General features: G+C 40.5%; 1 protein-coding gene across 4 annotated transcripts in view; it reads right to left on the bottom strand.

Moving 5' to 3' along the window:
* The window catches only part of LRFN1 (leucine rich repeat and fibronectin type III domain containing 1), a 695926-nt gene that overhangs the window by 599161 nt on the left and 74879 nt on the right, over window positions 1-21886 (bottom strand). The gene's annotated exons all lie outside the window — the stretch shown is intronic.

Genomic DNA, 21886 nt, shown 5'->3' with positions numbered 1-21886 from the left:
GGCTCAGGGACTGATGAGCCATTTCTCCAGAGGGAAGCTGCAGAATGACTGCATGCAAGCACTTAGCTGCTGGTCGGAAACATGAATGGCTATAAGGCTAGGATAATTGCTTACATGCTTTTGTGCATTATATGTAGATAGCAATGTGCACTTCATGTACACTGCATGCCTGAAGGGATATGATGCATTTATAACTGAATTTCTATGTACTGTATACATATATGATATATGCATGCAATCTTGTCTATAGCATTGATGCATGTAGGGAGGTCCTACACTATGTGCATTTGTGGAATGTGCCATTGGGTAGTTATAGTTAGGTCAGCATTTTTGGGGAGGTCCATCAAGCGGGCCAAATAAAAAGGGGTTGTCTCAAAAAGCAAAATCTCCATCCAATTTCCATAGACGTTTAGGCAGCGCTGTCACAAAAACTGCTGAACAGAATTACATCATATTTGGAAGAAAGATATATATTGGTCCAGAAAGCACGCTTTTTGTAATTTGATCTAAATCCATTCAGTTGTTTTTCAGAAATTATGAGTAAAAAATACTTGTATATCTGTATGGTTGGGTTTGAGGGACTCTGACGATATTCTCTCAAACCCAGTTTGAAAAAATAGAGCATTCTGATTGGCCCAGGGAGCTTTTTTTCCTTGGGTCAATTCGCTCCCACAGGAGACATGCCCTTGTGGGAGAAAGCACTGTGATTGGGTTCCAGCAACATGAAGAAAAATGTTGCTGACAGTCATAATAGGACTCGTGGACCTAGTGCTGTGTTCTGTAATTTTAAAAAAATACAAAAGGGGGCAGGGTAGGGATACATTTTCCCCCTAGCCCATGTGGTGATCCCTGGGGCTCAATTTTGTTTTTAAAAAGCAGCTGTAGGACTCCTGATGACAGCAGAAAAAGAAAATGGCTGTCCACCATTTTTTATAAATAGGTTGAGGAGGGAGGCATGATTGGAGTCAGACTCCCCTAGACCATTTTGGGACCCAGGGATCCCGTCTCCTGGGTCTGAGTAACTTTATTAAGGGGAGAGGGGCAAGTGCCCCCCTCCCGAGCCAATGACATCTCTAGGAACACAATCCTCCAGGGGCCAACTATATTAATTAAGGGTGGGGGCATGGGGCCCTCCAAGAGCTTTAAAAGGCCCCAAAGAACCCATCCCTGGGGCTTAACTAAATTTTAAAGTGAGAGGGTCTGTACAGCCCCACTTCCCAAGTATGTTATGGCCCCAGGGACCTCATGCCTAGGGGTGTAGCCTGCACGGCTTTTCTGCCTGAGCCCGTTAAGGCCCCTGGACCCCAAAAGCCATGTGCGGCATGGGGTTGCTTGACAGGGCCTGCGGTTGGCTTTATGTATGGTAATACATTATTATTTTATATTTAAAAAAACTGAAAATACAACTGAAAAAACAAAGGTTAAAGTAACGTTATAGTTTGGTGATAATTTCAGTGACAATTTAACATTTTGAAGTTAAAAAAGCACTGAAATTATATATAAATATATACGTGTGTGTGTGTTTATATATATCTATATCTATATATATATATATATATATATATGTATGTATATATGTATTTATATATATATTTACATATATATATATATATATATATATATATATATATATATATATATATATATATATATATATAGATAGATAGATAGATAGATAGATAGATAGATAGATAGATAGATAGATATCTGTTACCTAGTGGCGGTCACCACTCGGTAGTTATAGTTAGGACCACTTTTCCATAGAAAAAGCGATTTTTGAGTTGCCTATATCTTTGGCACGGTTTGACGAATCTTCGTGAAATTTCCCCCAAAAAGTGCCCTGGTAATTCCTGTTATGCACAGAAAGATTTGGGGTGATCCGTCAAGTGGAGGCAGAGAAAAGAGGGGGTAAAAAGTTGAGCTTCTCATTGGACCTTTAGACACAACTACAGCCCGAACCACTGGATGGAATTACACCAAATTTGGCAGAAAGCTAGATTTCGGTACACAGATTGTGCTTTTGGTTATTCGGTGTAAATCCATTCAGTAGTTTTTGAGAAATTAAAAGGAAAATAAACTTGTATATATCTGGCCATGAAATTTTCCCTATGATTGCGGCGAATTTACGAATGCGTGCAACAACAGGGATGCTGTGATTGTCTGGCCGCAACCTGACTAGAAAGTTGCAGCCACCATTTTATGTTATGGGAGAGGGTCCCCGGGGCTGAAAATAGAAATGATAAGTAGTATAAGGGGTCAGAGTAAAGGGACCCTGACCGCAGGGGTGTTGTATAGGGGTGTTTGAGAGTCAAACCATGCAGGATATTCGGGAATATCCTCGAAATCCTCCAATATTCAAGAATATTCGAGGATATTCAAGGATATAGAATTTCTTTTTAAAAAACAACATTCACAGACTCATTCATACACTAATTCATTCACTAATATCCGCTCAGAGACTCATGTGTCCACTCACACCCATTCAGATGTGCACCTACTCAGACCCACTCATAGACTCACACACCCACTTTGAGACCCACTCAGACACTCCTGCACCCACTTGCAGATCCACTGACATAGACAGGACCTGTGGCCAAGCCCCCCTGTGCAAGGCTGTGTGTTGGGTGGTTATAAGGACTTGGCTGCAGGCCTGGCCGCAAGTGCTTGGGTTAACGTAAATGTATTAAAATTACTTTACATTGAAAAAGCCTTAGAAATTCACTGAAAAAAACAAAAGTTACAGGGATGTGATAGTTAGGTTCTGAATTTATTTGAACAAAAGCATAGAAATTCAACAGTTATAGTTATAATTATTTTCAAGTAACTATAACTCGCACCCAAAGGAAACTATAACTCGCGTCTTTGTCATGCACAGCTAATTACTCAACATATTACATCACTGATTACATCTTCGTTTTCATCTTTGATATTATCACTGCAAAATTTCAATAAAATTATTGATAAGAAAACTGTACCACCTCCCGTAAGTGGCCAAAGGTCGTGCACAGCATAGATTGGCTGTGCCTGGTGGGGGTTGGTATTACATTTGGTAATGAAATATTATTTTACATTTTAAAAAACCTAGAAATTTACTGAAAAAATCAATGGTCAAAATAACATTATAGTTAGGTGTGATAAAAAGCTCAGTTTTTTTTTTAAAGCACAGAAATTCACTGAAAAAAACAAAGGGTAAAGTAATGTTATACTTAAGTGAATTTGTCAGTGACTGAACTAAAACAACCACAGAAACTCAGTTATAGTTAGCAGAGCGAACTATAACTGGCGCCCCTGTCATTCACTGCATATGCCCTCACATAAGACACCACTTATGACATGTTCTACGACATCATTTATGACATCACAGATGACATCTTAAATGACATCATTGATGATATCACAGACAGACACTACATTTTGAACAAAGTACATTTCAGAATAGCATAATTCACATTAAAAGTGGACCGAACAACATAATATTCTGAAATGGAAGAGCACACTTGTCTTTTCATAAATCTGACCTAGTTTGATTCCGCATTTACTTTCATGGAAAATAAATAACTCTTCATCTCCAGTCTGCCTCATCTGTGTGAATCTCGCCAACATGAACATTTTGTGTAAGGAGCAGAGTACCTTCTCATAGTCCTAATAGTTTTTTTTTTCTGGTTGCGAATTATAGCTCACAAAAATAATCCTATCTGCCTTCAGATGCCCCTACACAATTTAAGAACCATTTAAAATGTGAAAATCATGTTGATCTATTTGAGTTACCACACAAACAATACACAGGGGAACTCAGCTATTCTCCTGGTTTCTTTGTAAATTGCATTTTGATTATCCTCCAAAATGCATTCTTAGAAACTGAGTAACCCTCTGTTTTTCTAGTGATTTCCCATCTGCGAGGACCCCACTAATGATTTTCCTGGGAGCTGAGTAACTCACACTAAGTAACTTCTGCATTTTGTTGTGAAGTGCATTTGTGTTGATTCTTATTTTGTGGAACTGACCAAGTTCTTCCTCTCTAATAGAAAATTGTTCTCAATTATGAATTTGGACTCAGATGGAAATTGTCATGCTTTGCATACTCTTTATGTATATCAATCGTACTAGAAAACAAACTTCACTCCTGCTATAATGTCAAGGATCGGTGTTATTTTTCATCTAGCTAAAGGTAAAGGTCACTTAAAAGTTCCAAGGGCCCAATTAGCAGTGTTGTCATCCTCACACCAACCCCACTTTCAGTAATCTACTTACGACCCTATAGTTTATAGCTGTTCAATGACTCAAATATATCATATGTGTTCTTGCAATGCATGAACCAAACAAATCTGACTATACAACACAAAATATTACAATAACACACCCTTACTCTGTGATACACAGCAGAAATATTAGACATCCCCTCTGTCAGTGCCAAAAATCAGCCTTGCAAATGTAATGAGCAATTGTAATACACTGTATGCTACAACTTCAGATCTGCAATAGCTGCATAAAATGAACAAATGTATTGTTGAACAAAGCAATATGAACCTTTCTCCCAAGTAACAGTCCTGCTAGAGTATTCACTGGAATACTGAATACTTGCCAAGGATTAGTGATAGATATCACAGCTTAGCTGCATAATTTTGAGTGAGGTCTACAATACCATCTTTACATATTAGTGTCACTGTGAATGTTAGCTTTGAACTCATGCTGGTGGCAATGTGTAGTGTGGTGAAACTTGTGCCCAAATGGGGACAACAAGTCACTAAATTAATTTAGTTTTCCAAACGTTGCCATCTCAAGAGCCCCTAAATTCTCAGCTATATTTACATTTCACCCTACACCAAGAGATCACTCTGCACCAGGAGAACACCTCAGAAACACCACTTGACATCATTATGGCAATAAAGTATTACAACTTGAGTAGTATTGCCACTGCAACAGGACAACCTCATCCAAAATTATTGCAACTGTAATTGAAAATTGTATTTATGTAGCACTTATTACCTCTTGCAGGGCACTGAAGCACTTTGCAGCAAAAAGCTTTTTGTGGCCAAGATTAGAGGTTAAACGTTAGTAGTCATTTTTGTCTCTTTGCGCAACAGTTGTGTTAGGTCCGTGCTCTTGATTTCATGTATGTTTAGTAGAGATTAGAGTACGGATACAGTGACGGGAATGGACTTGAAAGGGGAGTAGTTCATTATTGTGTGAGTAGTGGTGATGTGTGCCTGTTAGTACAGTGACATGACTAAAACGATGGGTAAAGTTGAGAAGGATGTTTGTGGGTTCATAGTAGTTAAAAAGGTTAGGGATGAGTCAGAGAGAGGAGGGTCAGGACAAAGCTCGAAGGGAGGAATTTTCTCTTATTTTTTTCTATAAAAAATAAGTTATACATACCTGCATTCAAATGACACTTGGCATGGTTTTATCAGATGAAGGAAGCCCGTCTATATAAATAACTGTATGTGCACAGAAGCAAAAGCAAAAATATTTACATGGTCTGATGTGCACATATCTTCTGGTGAAGTATGCAATTTTGTTCATTACATTTCTTGAGGTTTTAGTGGCAGGCATGTGTTCATTAACACTTCATTGGCACACCCATATCATCTCATCAACCTACCTATCAGAACCATTTTGAACATTTTGACTTATACAGAGAATACTGTTACACACACAGCATTGCATTTAAGGCATTATCTGGCAAATATTACCCCATAACAGAACAACCATCTTGTGATAAACAATGGACAACCAAGCACCCCATCAGAATGAAATAAATGGATGAGTCACCCTGCACATGCATCTGCACCTATAATTCACAGTGCTATAAAGTAGTAGGGTGATACATATCCTGACTGGCCACTGTCCTAGATAATGCAATAATTAATAATACACAGGATTGGCTGTTTTTTTCTCCAGTCAGACACAATGACAATAGACCACCTTGAATCCAGTAATGAAGAATCAAAGAAACCACAGTCTGTAGACTTCAAGAGTGTTATGGGGTCATACAAACCGTAGAAGTGTTATACAAATGTTGGTAACATAACATTTGCAATTGTATGTGCCAAGTGTATGATTTGATTATAGTTAGGTGAATTGAGTTCTGTGTGTATCTTATATCCATAATATATAGGTATAATCCATTGCCTGATGAAGGTATGCATGTAAATGCAATACATGCATGTCAGTAAGGTATGCTTGTCAGCATTTATGTATTTATTATGGATGTCAATGAATTAACACATATTCACTTTTCTAGGTTTGCAATGTATATATAAAAGCTTATATTGTTTTTTTATGTATGTAAGAATGCATGTGGTGTATTGTATGATTACATGCATATTTATGTATTTATACAGTTTGCATATTCCTATGTATGGCAGTCATGCATGCATGTACTTCATCTCTGTGTATGCATGTATGAAGCAATTCAGTAAAAGAACAGCTGCAAGAATGCAACTAATGTTAAGGGTCTAAATGTATGCACTGCATGCACAAACGAATTATTCTGCTGTATATTTGCATACAGTTAGCACAGGTATGTGCTGTTCATACCTGGCGCTACCAACGATGAGTCCGGTACTTATATAATGAGTCGTCTGAGTAGTACTCCTCAATGTCCATAGTATCACCACACCTGCACCAGAGACACCCATGGTGTGTGGGATTTATCCTCCACAGCATGCTGTAATACAGGTGGTTGTTTGAGCTCAGACTTTTAAAAGAAATTGCCCATTTTGGTGTTACCACTTCTGTTTTTAAAATAGTGAGTCCACTACAACCGGTTCAAATTGCAGTAAACTTCAGACCAGCTGTTCGTGCACATTTAACATTTCACAGCCTTACTAATGTGAGTGGTGATTTTATTTTCTTGGTGGAGGCACACAATGCTTACAGATTGGAAGTTTTTTATTCTTGGGTCAGCTTTCTGGCTGTAGAGGCTAATACATATCATTTTCATCAATAATCTAATATTGCACCACTTAATGGATACATAGCAAATACACTGTTAGAAATACCACCTGCACATGGGAAACATACTAATTGTATGAATGTATATCTATTTTAGTATATGTGTATACGTATGAGTTCTTGCATGCTTATATGCATATGTGTTTGCATGGTTCAATGTACTGTGTGCATTGAAGTATTGATGCATGTTTGGCATATATGTAAACATGCAAGCATGGACACTATTTATGCAGCGTATGGATAATGTTTCTGTATGTGTCCAAAGTATTCAAACACGTACAGTATGCAGTGAGTATGAATTAATTTATCTGTCCTCATGCTTATGGTATTCATGGCCGTTGGTGGTATCTATGTCTGCATCCAAGAGAGTGTTATATGAATGTGTGCATCTACTATATGCACTCATGCATATCAGTACTGTATGTATGTGAACATGGATGTCCATACTGTATTCATATACATCTAATCCATTTTTTACAGCATGCTTAATTGTCACTGTACAACTAAACAAACATTGACAAAACCAATCGTATTTTATATTTCACAAGTATTTTAACAAGGCTCTCTCTCTCTCACACACACACACACACACACACACGCAAACACACAAACACACACACACACACACGCACACAGAACAGGATGTGTAGTACCAGTAGAGTCTCCCTCAGGATACACTGAATAATTACTTCACGAGCAGTAGCACTGGAAGATCCCTTGATCATCTTTAAGTTGTCATAAGGGATTACCTTGAACTGGGTAAACAATAAAGCAAGACTGCAAGGAAGATAGAAAACCATATTGAGGTGCAGAAGTAAAAGAAAACTCAGGTTGTGTCATGATCACATGTGTAAAGTTGTGAAGGGATGATCTTAAATAGTGTCCCCGGAGTCTAGTGACTATCTTTATTCCATACCAGGGATATTGTATGACATTTTGAAGGCCACACCTGCAATATTGTATCCAATGCTGAAGGGCTCATCTGATGTATTCTGTCAAGTGGTTGAAGCCACATTTGGAAAAGTGACCACCCTGCGTGTTGAGTCTAGTCTTGAATTCCAAGTCTTTGGTATCATATATATTTCTGGAGACATTCTCTTGAGTATGCTGTTCAACTCTGGAGGCCTTATCATTATAGCCATGTTCAGTTCTGAGGACCACATCTGGAATACTGTGCCTAGTTCTGCAAGGGCATTGTGTCCAGTTATGGTGCTCACATCTCGAATGTTTCATAGAGTTTCGAAAGCCTCATCTGGAGTTGTGTCCAGTTGTGGGGACATCCGCTGCACAGTTGATATTCATGAGTAGCGAGGCCTTGGCAGGGAACTGTGGTGGGTATGGCTGGAGTTCCCACAGGCACAAAATATTCATCGGAACACATACACGGTTTCCTGCTGACTTTCATGTTTGCAACATGAAAGATACCCTAAAAAGGTGTACGTTTTAAAGATCGAAGAGGCGATACTTGGGTAATGATGTCTGGGCTACCCTTGGTTGGTAATCAATTCTATGGAGGCTACAAATATATGTATAACGCTCTGCCAACATTTTTATCCCAACCTCTGTTTGTGAGCCTGAAAGGGGTCAGTAAAAAGATGCCCAGAATATCTTCTCTGCCACACAAGCCTGAGGTGAGAAGGCTAAAGTGGAGTTGGATGTGGCAATTTCTCCCACCTCGGTTCACTGGGCGGGCTTCTCCTTCCTGTATGCATGGACATTGATTTGCACAAATTAGTCACTTTGCCACCCTTTCACCAAACTGCTGTGCGATGACGTGACACTTTTCAAGGAGCTATTGACTCTGTCTGGTATTGCATTGTAGATTTATTTCACGTTTTGCGTGTCTACTTTCTCTATCAGTCACTCTCTTGCACTGTTGTAGTTCATCATAGAGGTGCTAAAGCTTCAACTTCGCAAAAGTTCTTTGGCGCCTCAGTGGTATAAAGCGCTATATAAAAGGAATTGCAAATACAAAATGCTAATAGTTCAAACTCGAATCGGCTTGATACAATGCACAATAGAATAACATTTTTGGAAGAAAAAAAACAATACAAAAATGTATTACAGAATTAAAAAACCGTGGGAGCATAGAAATAATCAGCTACTTGTGTAGAGGTAACACATGTGCTTTAAGAATTTCTGTTTATACGTCTACATCTATAGTCGAACACCACTTTGCGCACATAATCAGCCTTGATAATGGTTTAGCCCTAAAGTAAGCAAAGAAAAGTGTCCCCTCATTTTGTGTGTTTGGACAATGAAAGGTATATTTTGGGTGCACGGGACCCCTTAGATCCCTGGGCTTTGGTGCCAATGCACCTGCCGCATTGAAGTTCTTAATTTATACAACAATCTTTAAAATGCAGAAAATTGCTCCATCAAAATCCCAAGCTCAACGGCTCAAGTTTATCTTCGATTCTAAAATAAAATGTGACGGGCAGTCCCTGTATTTCCATCGCGCTGGCGAGCACGTCCGTGTTCAGGCTAAAAACAACCGTTTTTTCGTCAAACAGAATGTAAAATCAATGCCCTACTGAGCAGCAGTCCAACATTTAATGGCTTGTTTGCTCCTGGCCTAAACACCAATTACATTTTTTTGGGGGGGGGGATTGGGGGCTGAGAAATCCCATAAGGACGTTTTATATCTGTGCTTTGTTTTCTTCTGGCTCGCCTGTAAACATCTCGACTGATCCTGCGATGGCCAAGGGTAAAAAATAAAATAAAAACCAAAAAACAAGAAATCGTATTTTTATAGATGCAGTAACCTTTCCTTTAAACAGAAGTATCATATCACAAATACCTTGCGTCAATCTGATGTTTCATTGTTTTCCTTTGCTCTGTATGTCAGTTGAATGCACTAAAAGTCACCCAGATGTGAGAGAGGCTTTAAATGCTATACATCAGCAGGGAAGCAGAGCAGAAAACGCCTTATTATCGAAAAGAAATCAAGAGGGCCCAGCGGGCTGGAGGTCAGCACGCGGAGGGGCCGAGGGGCCTGTCTCAGGCCCTGGTCTGACAGCTGTTGATGGTTAAGCAGTGCAGCCTAGAAGCTCATTTGCCAAGAAACCCTAATGGCCTTGTTTTTTTGTATGTGGCAGGAATACAAATTCCAGTCAATATCCACCTTTGTGTAGGTATTAGGTCGAATTTAACCCCAGGCAATGGACTATTATGCTGGTAGCCATTTTGCATCCAGAATTACTTCATGGTAATCTAATTTGTTTACTTGACCTAGTTTAGAAAGGAGATCTGCTTCTAATAGATGAACCCATACCAGTAGACTCGTCTGATCATTTCACTCTCTCATACAGGCCTGGTTCCAGTAATTTGTATCTGGTTAGGCCAAGGGTGCGTTTGGGTGGGCCATGTGTTGCCAATTTTTTACATTTCTGGAGGTAGCCTACAACCTGGGCTCTGGTGCCTCTGCACCTGCTGCATCATTGGCAGGTAAACCCCTGTCTCCTCTTTCCCAACACCCCCCCACTGCAGCTTGCCTCAGGCAGGAGCCAAGCTCGCCACCAGGCTGTTTTCTTTTTACGGGCATGCCCAGATTTTTTCTCAGACAGTAGAAAAATAGGGAAAGTCATCTAAAGGCGCTATTTTTCTCCCTATCAGTACACAAGTTAAACAGCTATTATTAGAACAGTGCACTATAAAATGTATTCTAGAGATTTCTCATTGATCCCTGATGGATAATTAAAGTAAACAAAAGTGAAACAAAAAATCACATTTGCCTACATGGAGGAAGCACTTAACAGGTGCTTTCTCCGTAGTCTCGTTTGATGTTACTGGGAGGGCCAAATGTCATGTTTGGGTGGGCCTGGCCCACCTGGCCCACCCGCTAGAACCGGGCCTGCTCTCATACCATGACAATGGGCCAACCTGCAAAAGCAATTACCTGGTTTTGAGATACAAAGAACCTGGGCAGCAGTAAACTCAGCACCACTTCCCAGAAAGTACTAACTCCAGTTGGCTCCAACACAGATGTTAATGACTTGACCGCCCATAGTCTTGGATGTCTCTCTGACCTGCTCCACTACAAAGTAAAACAGACATTTCCTAAACCATCAGCCCCATGGTTCAATAAGGCATACTATGAGGAAAGGAAAGTCTTAAGAATTCTAGAGAATAAATGCAGTCGCCCTCCACTACTAACCTCAAATCTCTCCATAAAGCAAGGTCCTTGCACAAAAGACATATCTTTTGCAAAAATGCAATTAATTTAGAACTCTTCTGGACTGAGCCAAGAACCGACCTATGCAGCTCTATGATCTGGTCAAAACTGGCAACAGCCCCTCCACTTCCACATTCAGGAATTTTGATGACCCACCAACAAAAGGAAAAGAGTTTATACAGTTCTTCGACTCCAAAATGAAATCACTTTAATGCTGTGACGTCTACCCTCCCCTGATATGCAAATCCAAAGACACTTGGCAAACATTTAACACCATTATGGAAGAAGGCTTACTCAAAATCACCATGAAAACAAAACCCTTAAACCCCTTTGTAAACTCAATCCCGGGTAACATTGACAAAGATCTTTATACTCTCATGCTTCCCTTCTGGATTAGGGGCCTGATTTATGTTTCGACAGATGGGTTACTTCATCACAATGGTGACAGGTATTCCATCTGCTGAAATATAAATCCCATTAATTCTTATGGGATTTATGTTTTGGCAGACAGGATATCGTCACCGTTGTTACGGAGTAACCCATCTACCGATAAATCAGGCCCTAAATTGGTGGCTCTCTCCCTCAGCAAGGAACGTTTCCTGACAGCCGAAAAACTGAACAAGTCTCCTCTCTCCTCAGAAAACCCTCCACAGATACTAATAACCTCAAAACTGTAGCTAAATCTCCAACCTGCCTTACCTCACTAGAATCATTGAAAGGTGAGTAGGAAAGCAGCTCACCCAACACATCAAAGATAACAACCTCCTAGAAAAAGTACCAATCTGGTTTCAACCAGGACCACAGCACAGAAGCAGCTTTACTACAGGTGGTCAATGATCCACTTTGAATCCCAGACTCAGGCAACTCCTGCTTCTTCTCGACCAATCATCAGCGTTTGACATGGTCAACCACCACAAAATCAAATGGACATTTATGGTGTGGCTCTTAAATGTTTTGAATCATTATTCATGGGCAAAGAATAAGAATTGATAACTGTCTCTCTATGGCGATGAAGGTAGATTATGGGGTCGTCCAAGGATCTTTACTTGCCACAACCCTGTTCAACCTGTACATTGAGCCAGATGGAGTCCTACTTAAGAAAGCAAGGATTTTCTATCCTCAATATGAAGATGACACAGAACTATATCTAAAGGTCTCCTTCCTCAAACAACTTCTTGCACCTTGCCATCACCCTAAAACTTTGTTTAAAACTGGATGACTTTTCATCACCTTAAACTGAATCCTTCTAAAACCGAATTCCTCCTCATCGCCGCTTTGAAACTAACACTTCTGTTACAATTAGTTGATAGACACATTTCACATCCTCAACATAAAGCCACCTTTGTTGCCAGTGTGAACTCCCTAGGAGTCATCCTAGACAAGAAACTCAACTTGTAGTCTTGAATCAGCACGATGGCAACCAATGTGCACTTTCAACTGTGTCTTTTCTAGAGAATATGTAGCTACATTCCAGATCAAGAATATAAATCCCTCGCTCTTAAATTAGAGATGTTCTGAATCAACTATTGTTTTTCTCTCTTGACTGATCTCCCAAAAGCCATCCCACCTCCTTTGAAATTGACTCTACAATTAGCAGCACACTTCATTTACAGGGTCAAAAGGAATGACCACACCACGCCTATTCTGGTTTCTCTCCGTGGGTTGCTTATTGAAGCCAGAGGCCATATACAAGGTTGCTTGCATCACCCATAAAGCCTTATACACATCCACTCCCCATTACCTGGTAGATAAACTCGAGGTTTCAGGAGGCTCTAGACCAGGGTTCTGCAAAATCGTCCTGGAGAGCCGGGTCCATGCCAGATTATTAGCATATCCACATGTAGAAAAATGTAGATTTCTGAAACATCTTTTTTCTAAATGTGGATATGCTAAAAATCTGGAATGGACCTGGCTCTCCAGGACCGACTTTGCAGAACCCTGCTCTAGACCATAGCGAAACACCGAAGCATTGCTGCTGGATCCCTCAACCTTTAAAAAGGAATGACACATGGCACAATCCTTCACAGGTAGTGGAACCAGAATTTGGAACTCACTACCTCCAAACCTTCGCACTTCTACCTCACTGGTGACTTTTAAAACAGAACTGAAACCCCAGCTCCTTCAATGATGCTTTAACTAAGACATCACAGCTAATTCACCTCTATTAAGATCATGCTCACTCACCTATTTGCACAGACCTACACTACCTCCACTTCATCAGGTGCTTTCAAATGTTTTACTGCTTTATATACCAACTGTTTCACTTCTGTATATGTCTGCTGTAAAACTGGCTTTCTTTTGTATTCTGTAATTTTTTTAATCTAGAGCTTTTGTATTTTGTAATTTTGTATTTTGTAATGATATACATGGGAGCATTTGATAAGTCTTGAAACTCCTGTAGCTATCCATGTTAAGATATATATCTACTGTAATGCTCTTTAGCACCTTTGGGTAATGTAAGAGCTATATAAAAATGCAAAAATAAAGAAACATTAAATAAATTTGCTTCGATTTAGACACATAGACCCATATTTATGAAAAGGTGGAGCATCAGAGCTGATGCAGTACTTTTTCTGCACCCTCCTACTGGCACATAACGACATTATGGTTGCGCCGTATTTATAATATGCCACACCATGGTGGTCGTTAGTACAACAGCATCAACATTTTTAGGCTATTGTTGCACTTTGCTACATTAGCGTCCAAAATGTTGACACTGGTGTAGCAAAGTACCAGGAGGCCCATAAGTTTCTATGGGCTGAGTCATTTTAAAGCTGCTCTGAACTGGCGTTAAAAAATGGCGCAGTGAAATCTGTTACATTTTACCGCGCCATTTTTGTGGGTCTCCTAGTGCCAGAATGCCCCTCTTGCATACATTATACCTGGCGCAGTCATAATGTGGTGCAAGGGGTTACAAAGTGGCACAATGCATATATTGTGCAACTTTGTAAATATGGTGAGGGGAAAAGGCAACCTTAACACCTCCTTAGTTTTAAAAAATGACGCTAAGGCGGTGCTAAGGCGGCACGAGGGGCTCTTAAATAAACCCCATCATTTCCTCCACAAATCACAAACAGAAATTTGAGAGGAAAAAATATGTGTGAAGCTCGGTATGCACAGAACCTGTGATTTGAAGTCAGCTACACACACAATTCTGCCTGGTTTCAAATATATAGCAGTACTCACAATGAAGCTGTGACTGCTTTCAGACCTGCCAACACACTAAGTGCCACCACTGGTCACATAGTACTAGCTCCTTTCACACATTCACCATACAAGGAGCTAATCTCGCACAGTGGATAAAAAGGTAGGCTTAAACCCCTGCTTAGAGTGAGTTTCCAGCTTGCTTTTGAACCTCTGCACAGCCGATGTCTATCACAGGGTGTGAAAACACCGCAGGACATCGGGGGGGGCGCAGACTGGCAAGCTTTTTGGCTTTTTTGGCGAGGACTGAGAGGAAGTAAAAGTCCCTCACAAGCAGTGCACAGCACAAAACTCAGCTTCTATGATCCTGTGTCCTACTCTCACATGGTGATAAATGTTCAGAAGTTGAAAGTCTGCACTTTGTATGCAACATTAATGCTGTCACAGTGGGGGGTAGAAATGAGGTGGTTAATCTCATTGCACGTTTTAGTGTGCCACTTCAACCAAGATTCCCTATACCTGGTGGGCACAATCTTCTACATTAAGCCTTGTGTAAAGATCTATCTGAAGCTTGAAAAGGCTAGGTCCACACTATTCAAAACACTAAGGAAACACATTGTATGTTTTAAAGGACTTTCTATTGAAATCTTGAGGCGGCATCATGTCAATAACTACTGATCAACGACAAATAACAAGATAAGAGCAGCAAGGGCAAAGGCATAATTTGAAAAATATCAGTAGTCAAATATCTTATATCACAGGGGTTTTAAACAGCAATTTAAGATTAGCACTAATAATTCTAGCTACAATCAAATGTCACTCATCAATGTTAGGGCACGTCTCTCACATGCCTGTGCAAGGTCACTTGCTGTTCACTCCTCTGATGTAAGAGGGAAAGACTAACCTATAGTCCCTTTGTATCCATCTCACGTTTCCACCTGTGACTCTCAAGACTATCATTTCTTGCTCCTCTTTATGTTCAGACCTAACAGATGAGCCACATTGGTGTGAATTTGATGAGGTGAGTTGCAGTCAATATTTTAACTGTATGTTTGTGTGATGGGTTTCTACATTGGTACAGTGATGCACCATCTTAATACAGTTATTTTAGCTTCAATTCCAAATTGTACTGCTGTGCATTGTGCTGTACAGTTTAAACAGCGCTTTGTACTCATGATTAATGCTCCGATGCACATCAGATTCCTGGCTTTTTGCTAGCAATATATTGATCAGATCAAAATGAAATGTGTGATCACAGAGTGTAATTTGCAAATGTAAAATAGTCCACCTTGCATTTCATTGGTAGCAGAAGTATACACCTAAACATCTAGTCGAAAGAAGATCAGGCTAAGATACTCTGTGGACTGATCGAAGATGTGAGTGACAATGTTGCAAACCAACTGCTGAAGGTTCCAAAGAAGCCAATGCATTTATGAGAATCACCCAATGCACCTTTGTGTACAAATAGAACAGAATACATGTGCCATGAATGTCACAAGAGTAATTACACTATAAACTTTAAAAGGTCAACTCTTTGTGGCATAAACTTCTTCTGTTGTGTTTTTCTTAGTTAAGTCTCTAGGAAAACCCCCAGTACATTCTTACCATGTGACCCTAGTAAAACCATATTTTCTCATTTATGAAAATATTATCCAATTTTCCCCACCAACTATGCAATTCCTCAATACCCTGTACATAGTTTACAGAACTTTAAACCTGGTTAGTGTGCGTGGTGAATAGATGGGGCTTGAAAAGAAAGCAGTTAAAGAAGGTCGTCTGCAAATATTGGCTGACCCTCATATTTCTAACATCTTAGATGAACCTTCATGTCAGCTTTCCAATTAGGTTCCAGCTTTATAAATATGCTTAATGGATAATCAGTTGTGTTAATGAAAAAATGTAATCTGACTTTGACACAGGAGGAAATTGGATCCGGGCAAGAATATTTTGCTATAGGAGAACGTGGTAGCGAAGCAACTGTGATTTACGAAATTTCCTTGTAGTGCCTTGTGAACTAAGATGCCAATGATAAGCCACCAAACCTAAAATTCAGCGCATGCTTCCGCATTTCATTGTAGTTTACCAACTATTACTAAACACTGATCTGTTAATGCAAATTTCCTGAAAAAGTGAACCCATATAATTCGGCAAAAATTTAGCAAAACACACTACTAGATTCACAAATGCGGCAACAAATCCATACATGGGAAATTCTTTCATAGGCAGATTTTGAGCATTTTGCAACAATGTTTTGCTCATAACTAGAAACAGGCATGGATTTACCAGAAATAAAGCCCCACCAGAAGCTATTGATTGGCTCCTCTCAGCCCAGGGTATAGTAATCTGAGCTACCAACTCATAGAGATAGAAGGCAACCTACATGGCATCACACTACATTCCAGAAAACCAGGTTACAGACACAGACAAATCATTGTTTATTGCATATTTTTCATTATTAAGCACCCTCTTCATACATGCGTATCTGTTTAGCACAATTTGTCAATTCTGTGATTTTGTTTTTCAGGATTTACAATGCCATTTTTTTTATCGCTTGGCCAGTGCTTAATAGATCAGGTAGGGCCCACCAGCACACAATTTTGGGGACCAACACTTATTTTTTTCCTCATCAGACTTCGAACACAAGCAAGAGAAGAACGCAAAATAGGGAAAGAAGTTGGAAGAAGAACATGGAAAACAGTGACAAAAAGAGAACGCAAGGATAAAAACAACCTGCAAGAGTGAGCTAAAGTGGCAGTGAGGGTTCGGTCGTGGATTTAACAGGCATGCAGTGGAGCCAGGATTAGGCAGCCTTGGTATTCGGCACCCCATCCTTCAATAGCACATGCTTTGGACTTCTGAGCAAAACTGTAGGCCTCTGCACAAGGGGGCCAGATGTACGAAAATGCAATTTTGCATTTCTTAAATAGCATCTACATATAAATCATTATTTAAGAAATGCAAAATGCTAGGTACAGAGATACCAATTTCCTAAGAGCAATCCCTACAAAGTACTAGGAAATCGGTATTAAGAAATCCCATTGCATTTGAGTCAATATGCCGGTTTTGCATTTCCTAAATAGCGATTTCTTATTAAGAAATGCAAAACCAGGGATGGCAATGGGAAAAGGCCCCCGTTGGCGCACCCCAAAAATAGAGGTGAACCTGTAGAGCACTCAAATGCCTGAGGGGCATGTGTGTGCTCTATTGAAAAACAAAAAAAAGCACCTTGGAGTGTTTTTTTTAAATAGCACCTGATTACCACTGACTTCAAGCCGGTGATAATTGCATCTCCAAAATGCCTAAATTGCATTTTGGAAATGCATTTTGGAAATGCATGGTACATCAGAACAGGAAATGCAAATAGGAAATCCCTATTTGCATTTCCTATTCTGCGAATCATAAATTGTGATTTCTACAGGGTAGAAATCGCAATTTGCGATTCCTTAAAGAGCTTTGTACATTAGAAAAGCCCAGTTTGCATTTCCTAATGACCCGAAATACCGATTCGGACCGTTAACAAATACAAACAAGCTCCGTACATCTGGCCCATAATCCTTTACAAATTAAGCACTGGGCTCCACTCCTGCTCTGGCCTAAGATCCAAGCCCAATGCTCTGGCTTGATTTCTCCGGCTTACCCGGTTCTATAACAAGGCCATCCACCGTCTGGTTTTGCAAGGCAAAGACAGAAGCCCTTTCAACTTGTCTTGGCCCAGGCATAAATAGAAGGTAAAACGTGCTGTATTTGTTCCTTTCACTCGCGGCTGTTCAACATTTACAACGGATGCTCTGCTTTCTGCTCAGAGTCAATGTACGAACCTCCCATTTGAAACAACACCTCATGTTCCTGGGTTTTGCCGCTCTCTGCTTCATGCATTCTTCTCCTTCCAAGTGAAGCTCCCTTGCACCCACTTCAAACACTGTGAGCTCATGTTATAAACACTCCACCTGTGCTCACATTCCCCATCTGTTCAAAAGGCTGGAGCACTTCTAAAGGTCGGTGGACTTCAGGGCCACTTTCTCAACAGTGCTCATAAGCATATGTCTATCGTGTCTCCAAATGTCCCTGCAATACTTTACATACCATTGCTCAGCATTTAAATGTCCCTTCAACCCTTCTGTTACCTTGGCAAGGTCCATAATCACTTAATGGTCCATCCGGTGATTTTCCTGTGGTCGAAATGGCCACAATAGCTCAGATGAGCAAGAGATCTGTGTGCAACCTGGAACACCAACTAAGCCATTCATCCTTCTGTGGTCACTACATATTCTATTCTATTCCTGATTTATATAACGGTAAGAAGGTGAACAAAAGAATACTTCACAGCGCTTGAGGACAGTATTCAATCTTAAAATTGTTCCACTGGAATAAATTAAAATAATCAAAAATAAATCAAATGCCCATACAAGCGTTTCACTAAATAGGAGCTGAGTGAATTCTCAGTTAAGGTAAAGAAGTCAGCCCCTACAAAGACAGTGGAGGCGGAGAGAAATCGTACCATTGCTATCATAGTCGCTTTCATGGCGGCCACATCTCTTTATAATTGAACATAATGTCTGCCTTTGACAAGGTTTATCAATCCGTAGCAGCTCCACACACCTCTCCCTTAACGATCTTTGCTCACCTTCAAGGCCGCTTGTCAGCATCCTCCAGCTCTTGAAAACTCCTCTCTCTCTCTGCCTCGACCCTGGAAATCCCAGGCCTTCTCACAAGGATGATTTGCAGATGACAGGTCCGGCTGAACATAGATCTGAGAGGATTTACACTGGATGTGTTGTCAGTGCTTGTCAATCTTACCAACCTCTAACCCCCCCACTCCCACTCCCCTTCCTGAAAAGGTACCACAAGGTGCATCACAAGAAGAAAGGAATACAACATAATCAATTGCTAACAACATACATTTACAAAGAGAATGGAAAAGGCGAGGTAAGAACTTTCAGGAAACATTATGTGATGGTCAGGATGTGTGCAGGGTTAACAGCCTGTGGAAGGCTCAAGGTATGTGCGAGGTTGCTGGTCCACGCGAGGTCATATTATGAGAAGTTAAGATAATTTGTGGGCCTCAGGTTAATGGATAGGCAATCTTAGGTCCATGCATGAAACTCAGAGCACCTGTGAGGTTTTTACTGGTGTGAGACCAAGGATATGAGTTAGGCCTAGTTCTCATGTGAGACGGAGGGCATGTGTGAGATCTGGTGCTGGTGTGAGACTGAGGGCCTGTGTGTGGTTTGGTGCTCATCTGTGAGACTAAGGGGGATATTTATAGCCCCCTAGGTCCAGCTTGTGCCACATTAATGTCATTATTTTTTACGCTAATGTGGCCCAACGAGGCCCGGAATTTCGGCGCTGTATTTACAGGGCGGCACAAAGCATGCATTGTGCCACCCTGTAACCTTTTGTGCTAAATTATGCCTGCAGCAGGCATAATGTATGCAAAGGGGGCGTTCCCCCATTAGGGGAGCTGGAAAAATGGCATAAGGAAATCTATGACATTTCCTTGCGCCATTTTGTACAGCTCTTTTAACGCCTGCTGCAGAGCAGGCCTTAAAAGGGGGCTTCCATTCTTTAGAATGGAGCCCTATGTACTCTGCAGGAGTAGCACCAATATTGTGGTGCTACTCCTGCAGAGTACATCAATAGCATTATGTGAAATGGCGCTATTGCGCCCTACCCTGCGCCATGGTGTGCCGTATTTTAAATATGGTGCACACATGGTGCTGATAGGGGAGTGCTAAGGGGCGCAGGGAAGGTGGCGCTGCACTCAGTGTGGCGCCACTATCCATAAATCTGCCTCCAAGGTGCTATAGGGCAGAGTGAGTCTCTGCATCCTTTTATCATATCTATTCAACGTCCTAGGGAGCAAATTACCAAAAAAGCGATAAGTGATGACCTGGTTATCAGTTGTACTGATTGAACATAGGTAAGGCACAGAAATTTTCTGTACTTCTTGGGGAGAATGCTACTGGCCCTTCACTTGAGTAAACGCAGTGTATGCCCACAATACTCAGAGTATTCCTGCATCAACATGCAAGAAGAAGTCTCTGAATGCTTAGAAACCCTCCTAGGAGGTGTATGACAGACCTTGCATTTCGTTGGCAATGTCATCCAATCCTGACCATGTCCCTGAGATTGTTTGTCATATTCCACCTGGGATCAGAATGAATCCTTGATTTCTTGATGACCTCTGTCCATCTCTCACATTCTGAACGGTATATCTTTTGGGGATGAATACACAAACTCCACACACTGGCCAGAGCCTGTTGAGTTATGTTACATGCGTGCCAGAAAATTCCAGCAGAAAGGTTGCTAATATGATTGTTCTCGTTGACCACGACTTTGATGCTTAAAGGAAGCATAACAATCTACTGGTAGCTGAACCCCTATCCAGCTCCCAAAATGCAAAACTGGGTCTAGTGCTTCAGTCTGCTGATGACTTCTTTTTGACTTGTTTGAGTGTTTTTAGAACATTCATGAACACTTCTGTTTCCATTTCCTTTTCTCATTAGACAATAACTGTGGAGAGGCTGTGCTCGTTGTAACCTGTCTAAGGTTATCTATTTGTCTAAAGTGTATAAAAGTAGCATTTTCAAACTGTATAATTCCAAATGGACAAAAATCTTGATATTTTGTGGTAACTGTTGTGTTAGCTGAGGTCAAAAACAAAAGAATCTTCTGCTGTAAAACCTCATTGCTCAAAAAGAAAATTACTGCTGAACAGTGAAAGGAACTTATGGATTAATGGATATAGATCCTTGGCTCTCTATTGCGAGCAACAGTATAAATAGTTGCAGGGCAGAAAGGTGGGATAACAGTATTGACTGCTGACACTAAAGGGACATTGCAGATTTCCAAATGGAAAGGTTAGGCAGAACATCTGCTACCAAGAAGTCACTGTCGCCATGCCAGCAGAACCTCCAGGTTCAAGCACACAACCATCTTCTCTGTTTAAAAAAACATTGGTGTAGAAGTGAGGCAGGTGTATGGGGTCACCCACTTAAAAAAACCATACTGGGGTATGGATTGGGGATGTTCACTGAGTACATAACTGAAGTTGTGTTACTGGAGTATCACCCTTAAGTCAGAGCTAATTTATGAAAATTAATTTTTCTACATTTCGTGCACTTACCTGAAAATCAGGTAACATTTTTTAAAACAAACCTTCCCATTATCTCTGGTTGAATGAAAGTGCACACTTCCCATTAAAAATTAATGCAAGATACACACAAGAGGACTAGATCAAGAAGAAAATGTCTCCCAAAAGACATATCGACTTGAACCAACAACCATGAAAACGATGGTGCACAAGTGTATGAAAGTTATGTGGTGTTATAAGAATTTCATATACAGTAAATTTGCTAACTTCATGAATTTTACATTCTGTGTAATATAAAATTCACAGAGGCCTCATCAGAATTAAAAAAATACAAGGGTGAAAATAAGGTTTGCTCCAACATGGAAGCAGACCATGGGAACCCACTCTGCATCTGTATCCAAGCCATAGTGGCTCACCCGTGTGAATGGGTGGGCCACCTCCATTTACCCACTCTGAGTTTTCAACTACACCTCCAAACCCACAAGAGAGGGGAGCAGATTTTAGCAAAAAACAGTATG

Source organism: Pleurodeles waltl, chromosome 9 (assembly GCF_031143425.1).
Source record: "Pleurodeles waltl isolate 20211129_DDA chromosome 9, aPleWal1.hap1.20221129, whole genome shotgun sequence".
Taxonomy (NCBI): domain Eukaryota; kingdom Metazoa; phylum Chordata; class Amphibia; order Caudata; family Salamandridae; genus Pleurodeles; species Pleurodeles waltl.
Note: the sequence above shows the minus strand (reverse complement) of the source record. Positions and strands in the feature narration are given on the sequence as shown.